At 40.9% G+C, this 8,051-nt stretch overlaps 1 long non-coding RNA gene across 1 annotated transcript in view; it reads left to right on the top strand.

Annotated features, from left to right (window-relative positions):
• LOC110303643 overlaps positions 1-6,091 on the top strand; it is a 26,677-nt gene extending 20,586 nt beyond the window's left edge. The window contains exons 2-6 of the long non-coding RNA XR_002378939.2: positions 2,056-2,284; positions 2,724-2,878; positions 4,201-4,352; positions 5,179-5,281; positions 5,979-6,091. This is a non-coding gene — a long non-coding RNA (uncharacterized LOC110303643). The remainder of the gene's footprint in view (positions 1-2,055; positions 2,285-2,723; positions 2,879-4,200; positions 4,353-5,178; positions 5,282-5,978) is intronic.
• The last annotated feature ends 1,960 nt before the right edge of the window (positions 6,092-8,051 follow it).

Raw genomic sequence — 8,051 nt, 5'->3', positions numbered from 1 at the left:
TTTCTTTCTTTCTTTCTTTCTTTCTTTCTTTCTTTCTTTCTTTCTTTCTTTCCTTCTTTCCTTCCTTCCTTCCTTCCTTCCTTCCTTCCTTCTTTCTTTCTTTCTTTCTTTCTTTCTTTCTTTCTTTCTTTCTTTCTTAAATTTATTTATTTTATGTGTATGACTACACTGTCACTGTCTAAAGACACACCAGAAGAGGACATCAGATCCCCATTACAGATGGTTGTGAGCCACCATGTGGTTGCTGGGATTTGAACTCAGGTCCTCTGGAAGATCAGTCTGTGCTCTTAACTTCTGAGCCATCCCTGCAGCCCATCATCAGTAGGCTTTCTAAAGCAGCTGTACCATCGAGCTTTACTGTATGTCATAGTTGGGCCAAATTTCACATGTTTGTGGTACTCTATTTTCTTTTCTTTTTTCTTTTTTTAAGATTTATTTATCATTATACATAATCACACTGTTGACGCCAGAAGAGGGTGTCAGATCTCATTACGGGTGGTTGTGAGCCACCATGTGGTTACTGGGATTTGAACTCAGGACCTTTATAAGAACAGTCAGTACTCTTACCCACTGAGCCGTCTCACCAGTCCCCAGGGCTCTATTTTCTTGACAGTTGTTTCATTTTGGGTTTTATTTCTGACTAGATAGTTAAGATAATATTTTAATATTTTCCAGTCAGTTATGATGATGGCATATGCTATAGTTATAGTGGTAAAGAAGTGGAAGCAGAAGGATCATGAATTCGAGGTCATCCTCAGCTACATAGTAAACTGGAGGCTAGCCTGGACTACATAAGAATGTGTCCCAAAACATCATCATCATCATTATCATTATCATCATCATCATCAACAACAACAACAACAACAACCGAAAGGTCTGGGTGTAGCTGTTAGTAAATGCTTGCTAAACATATACAGATCCCTGGGTTTGATCCCAATCAGTCCAGAAGAATGGGCATGGTGGTTCATGTCTATAATCCTAGCACTGAGGAGTTGAAGGCAGGAGGATTAGCTTATGTGGTGGTAAATTTGAAGCCAGTCTGGGATACAAGAGACCCTTTTGCAAAAACAGCAAAAAACAAAAAAATACTCTCAGTTTTTTTGTGGTTGGGCATTTTCTTAGTTTGGTCTTTTCATTTTGAGACAAGAGATAAGAAAGTCCCTGCCTTTAATCTTCAAGTATGTCTTGGTATCTCCATATATCATTAGCCAAGCTTACTCATATGTTAAAAGAGTTGGATTTTCTTTATCTGATTTATCAGTTGAAAACCATTCTCATTCCTTTCTCATAATGAGACGTGTTTATCAGTGGTGACAGTCACAGTCTCCCTCTCTGGAAAAGGGGTTGTATAGTCGATAAAACAAACAAACAAACAAACAAACAAACAAACAAACAGGCACTATCTCCAGGTCTCTGTGTACAGGGATCTGACTCATTATCCAGGTTCCAGAGGCAGATAGCTCTCCACTGGCTTCAATGGTGGTTTCATGTGATGGTGTTAGGTTTACTACATTTCTGCATATTCAGGCTAGAGACTGGATCGGCGTATCCGAGATCTGGCCTTCCTCCACAAGCATTGACTGACCTCACAGAGCTCTTTGAAGTTTGTCTGTGGTATTTAGGGATCCCAGGAAATCAACCATCCTGGTCTTTTGTCTTATACCAGTCTGTCCAACTCTTCCTGACATTGGATGACACACTCCATCCTATGGCCTCAAGCTCCATCTGTCCCTGCTAAACCTTGCCAGAATGCTGGTCTGCACCCTAGTGTCATGTCTTGGATCTAACGCTCGGCTCTCCCACCGATTTTACTATTCCTCTACGAGTGAATGGTTTTCTGTTTATGCAATCTCGACTGGGTCAGCCCAGGACCAGAGCAGCAGATCCTGCGACCATCCCTCTAGTCACACAATAGCAACATGCTTTCCCTGTTCCTACTTTCCATTCCGATGCTATACAAACGCTCAACTTCAACCTCTCCTGCAGCCGGGGTTTGCGGTGATTGACAGGAGGCATTCATTCTCTTTATGAATTCTTCCTTGTGTTTTACTCCAGACAACTGGACTGTCCTACGATCCCCTGGCTCAGTGAAGTGAGGTTCTGTTCGGTATCACCGTTATATTGTCAGTGCAACCTCCTCATATTCTGCGAGGTTGCCACCTGCAACATCTTCCTCTCCCTTCCACTGAATGGCCACATTCCAACCTAGGAGCTTGTCCCTTAAGCTTTAATATATTCGACCTAGAAGACATCTGGATTTGGGAGAAGAGACATTGCAAAGGCAGTAAGTGCGTGTGCGTGTGCGCGTGTGTGTGCACGCCTGCTGTTTGTCTGTCTATCTATGTCTCTCTGTAATGTTCATGCTCACATGGGTATGGGTGCATTAGCAAACGTGTGTGTGGAGGCCAGAGGCCGATCTTGAGAGTTATCCTCAGGAACGCTGTCCATCCATGTTGAGATGAGGTTTCTCTCTCTTTTGCCTGGGACTCACCAATGAGGTAGGATCGACTGGCCAGGAATCCCCCTGCCTCTGCTTTCCCAGCACTGAGATTACAAACATGTGCTACTGTGCCTAGTGCTTCTGTGTGGGTTCTGGGTTGAATTCATGTCCTTGAGTTTGCTAGGCAAGGGGCTTAATTGGTTGAGCTATCTTCCTGGGCCAGTGGATGCTTCTGGTTAAATTTTAGAAAATATTTTAAAAGACTTATTTAATTTTATTCTAGGTGTATGCAGGCAAACTATCTCTGAGCCAAATTTGAGATTGCTGTGAGAAGGGGGTTGAGGGAAGAATCTTTAAAGGTGAAAACCACAAGAAGACCTTCAATATCCATGAAAACAAGAAAAAAAATTGGCCTGTCTGGCAAGTTAAGTAGTTAAGGTGACTCAAAACAATCTTTGGTATCTTTATAGAAGATAATATATATAATATTAATTATATTATGACATATAATACAGAATACACATCATATATTATACATATAATACATATAAACATATACACATAATAATATTAAATGCATATAATACATATATACATATATAACAAGTAGCAACTTATAACATACAATATACAATACATAATGTAACACATAGCATATAATATAATACATATATATTATATAGAGTACATATAAGTATACATTTTATATTATATATTATACATTACATATTACATACTGTATATTATTATATTTTATTTACTATGCATTATATATTATACATAATATGTATTATATATTACACATGATATCATATATCATATAGCATGTTATACATGTCATATGTCATACATCATATACCATATATCATATATTATATAACTAGACATATAATAAGTAGATAGTCACAGCTGTACATTTTTGGGTGGGGGTCACTGAGCCAGAGTTATAAAGACTTATCTTTCAGAGATTTTCAGTTAGAGACAAAAGGCTAGTGGCTACCAAGATGGCTGCCTAGTATAAAATGGAGTTTCTTTAGCCTGCACAAACAATGCTCTACTCCTAGTCAAATATCCTTAGGGAGAGTTAAGCTCAAAATAATATTTGGCCTTTGTACTTAGCTCCTCAAGGTTCATCCATGTGGTAGCATGTACCAGTTCTCTCTCTCTCTCTCTGTTTTGCTTTTTGTTTTTGGTCCGTTTGTGTTTGTTCACGCAGTGCCTGAAGAGACCAGAAGAGGGCATCAGAGCCCCTGGAACTGGAGCTGCAGACAATTTTTTTTTTTTTTTTTTTTTTTTTTTTTTTTTTTTTTTTTTTTTTTTTTTTTTTTTTTTTTTTTTTTTTTTTTTTAATTTTTTCCTGCTATGTGGTTTCTGGGAACTGAACCCAGGTCCTCTGCAAGAGTATTGAAGGCTCCTAACTGCTGAGCCATCTCCAGCCCCTTCCTTTTAACTTTTTGAGGTCAAAGTGTTAGCAAAGGCAAGGAATTAGACTGTTCTAATTTCTGTTAATGTCACGAATTTACCCGGCTTCCATTTCCTCCAGGTCTTGGAGCTTATCCTAGGATACAATTATTTCTTTTCTGATTTGGTTCTCAGCATGATGGCGTTTTGTCCTAGAAGAGCAATAAACAAAGCCAGGAAGTCACAGGGACACCCAAAACTAAGCAAATAAAAACAGTTATCAACTCCAGGAGAAACGAAACAGCTTGGGAATGATTGCATAATCCTTATGTTGTAACGCTTCATATCTCTCTGTTCAGTTTTTACCCTTGATACTTTGGAAGGGGAGGAGCGGATCGCTGAAACAGATGAAGTCTCATAGTCCACAGGAAGAATCAATAGAAAAGGAGACCCACATAAAAAACAAACCACACAAATACGTTGCTTGGAAATGTGGCAGTAAATTAAAATAGTGAGTTGGAAGGCGTCAAAGCATAGCCCGGTGTGGAGTGGGAAGTGGGGAGGGAAGGAAGTCGGTCTTGCTCGGGCTGCCTCATTGTCTTTATAGAGCCACAGACACATGCTTTTTTTTTTTTTTTTTGCTTGTTTGTTTTGTTTTGTTTGTTTACTATTAATATTTACTTTTCTTTTTTTAAAATAGCAATTATCATTTTTTAAAATGATTTATTCATTATATGTAAGTACACTGTAGCTGTCTTCAGACACACCAGAAGAGTGTCCAGATCTCGTTACAGATGGTTGTGAGCCATCATGTGGTTGCTGGGATTTGAACTCCGGACCTTCGGAAGAGCAGTCGGGTGCTCTTACCCACTGAGCCATCTCACCAGCCCAACACATGCTTCTTGATTATGGAAACACATTCAGAGAATGTGCCAGTGGTTGTCATCCTTGTACTAAAGTCGTGGAGTGAATTATACAAACTTAGAGGGTCATGACCCAGTGACGTCTGAGGTGACGTCATCTTACGGAACGCGGCCTCTACGCGGTCCGCCATTGGTGGACCGCAGCACGCACGCAGCAGTGTTTGCCTGTCTGTGTGGCTTCATGGTGTCTGTAAAAACCACACTTTCAAACGGAATGAGAGAGAAGGGTCTCATCGTTTTCTAGAAGCAAACTTGTGCTGCAGCCCTTGAAGTCGTGGTTTGGGGAAAACGCCAGAAGTATAAAGCAGAAAAGAACAGCAAGTGCCTCGCTCCCTGAAGATAATTGCTCGTAAGACTGCAGCTCAGAATGTTCCCTCCCAGTCCAGTACTTAACCCAGCTCATTTCCTTTGCAGCTCAAGATTCAATTGAACTCAATCAGTCCACGCTGGGCATTATGCCCAACTGCAGCCTTAGGTGCTCAGAACGAGACATGGCCCTGACCTCTCATTGTTACAGGTTAGACTTACCACAAAGAAGCAATAGCAACATTTGTTGATTGCCTTGAGACATCTTTGCATTAATTCTTAGGAACTACATTCATTTATTTGGGAGAACAGGGGTACCGTGGTGTGCATGTAGAGGCTTGTGGAAGTCAGACCTCTCCTTCCACCATGTGGGTTCAGGTAATTGACTCAGGTTGTCCAGCTTGGCTGCCAGTAGCAAGACTCTTTACACAATGAGCCATTTCTCCAGGCCACTTTCAATTGTTATTAGCAAGCCGATATTGTATCCATTGAGCTTGCCCTGGTGACTCCAGAAGTAGTGGGAAACTCTGCCAAGGCCAGTAACATACTTTCCAAAAGAAATAGACACAGTCTAATCAGTCATCTATTAAGTTTAATTCTTGGTATGTATTTGCCACAAGTGATTACAGGCCCTGACTTTGCGCGAGTTACCCTAGTCATGGCTTCAGAGTAAAGAAGGTAGAGGGCAGTGAAGTTGCCGGGTGACTGATTTCTTGCAATTTTATAATCCTAATAATAAAAGTTATAGGCTGAGCATAGTGGTACATGCCTGAGTTCCCATCACTTGGGAAACGGATGCAGGAAGCTTGTTTGAAGTCAGACTGGGCTCAACAGAGGATCTTGTCTTTGAAGAACTGAAAAGAAGACTCAAATTATGTACGTTTTAGAGCTAATTGTTGTTTTCACAGGTAAATTCTCAGCTCCAGTGCCTGCTTGCCACCGTGTCCCCTTCCACGATGATCATGGACTCAACTCTCTGAAACCATAAGCAATTTCCCAATAAACTCTTTTTTTTCTGTAAGTTACCTTGGTCAAGGTGCCTCTTCAGAGCAAAAGGAATGTGCCTAAGACAGCTGGTAGACAAACAGGCTTTAGTTGAGTTAGATCTTCGCTTTTTGAAACAGATTTTTCAATGTGTGGCCCAGGCTGGCCTTTCATTCACTCCATAGCCTAGGATATCCTCAAACTTGTGATCCTTTGCCTCTGCATTTAAAGTGCTGAAATTACATTTTATTTCCCATTTAAATGCTATTCTTTGTTTGTTTGTTTATTTGTTTTTTGTTTTTTTGTTTTGTTTTTTGAGACAGGGCTTCTCTGTGTAGCCCTGGCTGTCCCGGAACTCACTTTGTAGACCAGTCTGGCCTCAAACTCAGAAATCTGCCTGCCTCTGCCTCCCAAGTGCTGGGATTAAAGGCGTGTGCCCCCACGCCCGGCTTAAATGCTATTCTTTCATCTTTGTGAACAAAAGGGTGACCCCAAGCCTGGTGTCAAGACTGTGTTAGTTTGTTTTCTTTTTGTTTATTTGTTTGTTTCTGTCAGCTTGACACAAGTTAGACAACAGTTGAGAAGAGGTAACCTCGCTTGAGAGAATGTCCCCGCAGGATTGGCCTGTAGGCAAGTCTGTGTGTTGGAATGTATTTACTTGACTAATGATTGAAGTGGGAGAGCCACTGTGGCTGGTCCCCCTCTCAGACAGACAGTCCTCCCTGGCTGTATAATAAAACACGCTGATCAAGAAAGCTTGAGTAGCAAGCCAATAAAATGTGTTCTTCCATGGCCTCTTGCTTCAGATTTCTACCTTGAGTTCTTGTCCTGACCTCCCTTCATGACCTGCTGTAAGGAATAAGATGAGATAAACCCTTTCCTCTCTGGGTGTTTTTTTTTTTTTTTTCTCACAGCAATAGAACGCCAACAGGGGGGTGGGGGGCTGGAGAGATGGCTCAGCGGTTAGGAGCATCGACTGCTTTTCCAGAGGTTCTGAGTTCAATTCCCAGCAACCAACCACATGGTGGCTCACAACCATCTATAACGGGATCTGATGCCCTCTTCTGGTGTGTCTGAAGACAGCTATAGTGTATTCATATACATAAAATAAATAAATGATTCTTTACAAAATAAAAGAAAAAAAAAGCCAACTAGGACAAATAACCAGAAATATGCTAAATTAAAAAAGCTAGAACTACAGTTAAAAATGCCAAAACATCCTGAGTACCAGCTGGACCTGGATTGCTTATGACCCTGTCTTAAACAAAAAAACCAAACAGGGCAGGTGAGATGGCTTATCAGAAAAGGAACTTAAGGGGAAATATGATTCCAGGAAGTGTCCTCTGACCTCCACAGGCTTGCCATGGTGTAGATACGCTCACACACGACATAGGAATAAGCGTATAAATAATGAACTGGAGAGATGGCTCAGTGGTTAAAGCACTTGCCACACAAACATTATGATCAGAGTTCAGATCTGGCATCCCCAGAATTCACAGAAATGTTGTGTGGGTGTCAAAGCCTGTAATTCAGGACTTGGAAGTTGGAGACAAGGGATGGGGCAAGATAGCAAGCTATACTAGCTGGTGTCAGCGAACTGTGATCCAAGAAGATGTCACCCTCAGGTCTCCACAAGCCTGTCACACACATACTACACATGAATATCGAAACACCACATGGATGAATGCACACAGAAAAAATGAAAATAAATAAAAACCTCTAAATTCCTATCTGCGTGAAAGCCAAACTGTAGTTAAATCTTTCCTTCTGCCAAAGTCTTCACTTAGAGAGGCCAAGCTTTTCCATCAAGGCCCCCATTGGCATACGGAAGGCCAAACAGTATGAAACCTAACAGGCAACATCCAATTCATGCCTCATCAGGGCAATATTTAAACACTGTCTTAATTTTTCTGCCGCTTTCCAATTGTATAATGGCAGCCAGTGTATAGGCCTAAGTTTTATAAAATAATTTTTTTTCTTTTTGCCTTTACCCTGGA

Source organism: Mus caroli, chromosome 10, assembly GCF_900094665.2.
Source record: "Mus caroli chromosome 10, CAROLI_EIJ_v1.1, whole genome shotgun sequence".
Taxonomy (NCBI): Eukaryota; Metazoa; Chordata; class Mammalia; order Rodentia; family Muridae; genus Mus; species Mus caroli.
The sequence above is the reverse complement of the archived record's forward strand: the minus strand, read 5'-3'. Positions and strand labels throughout refer to the sequence as shown.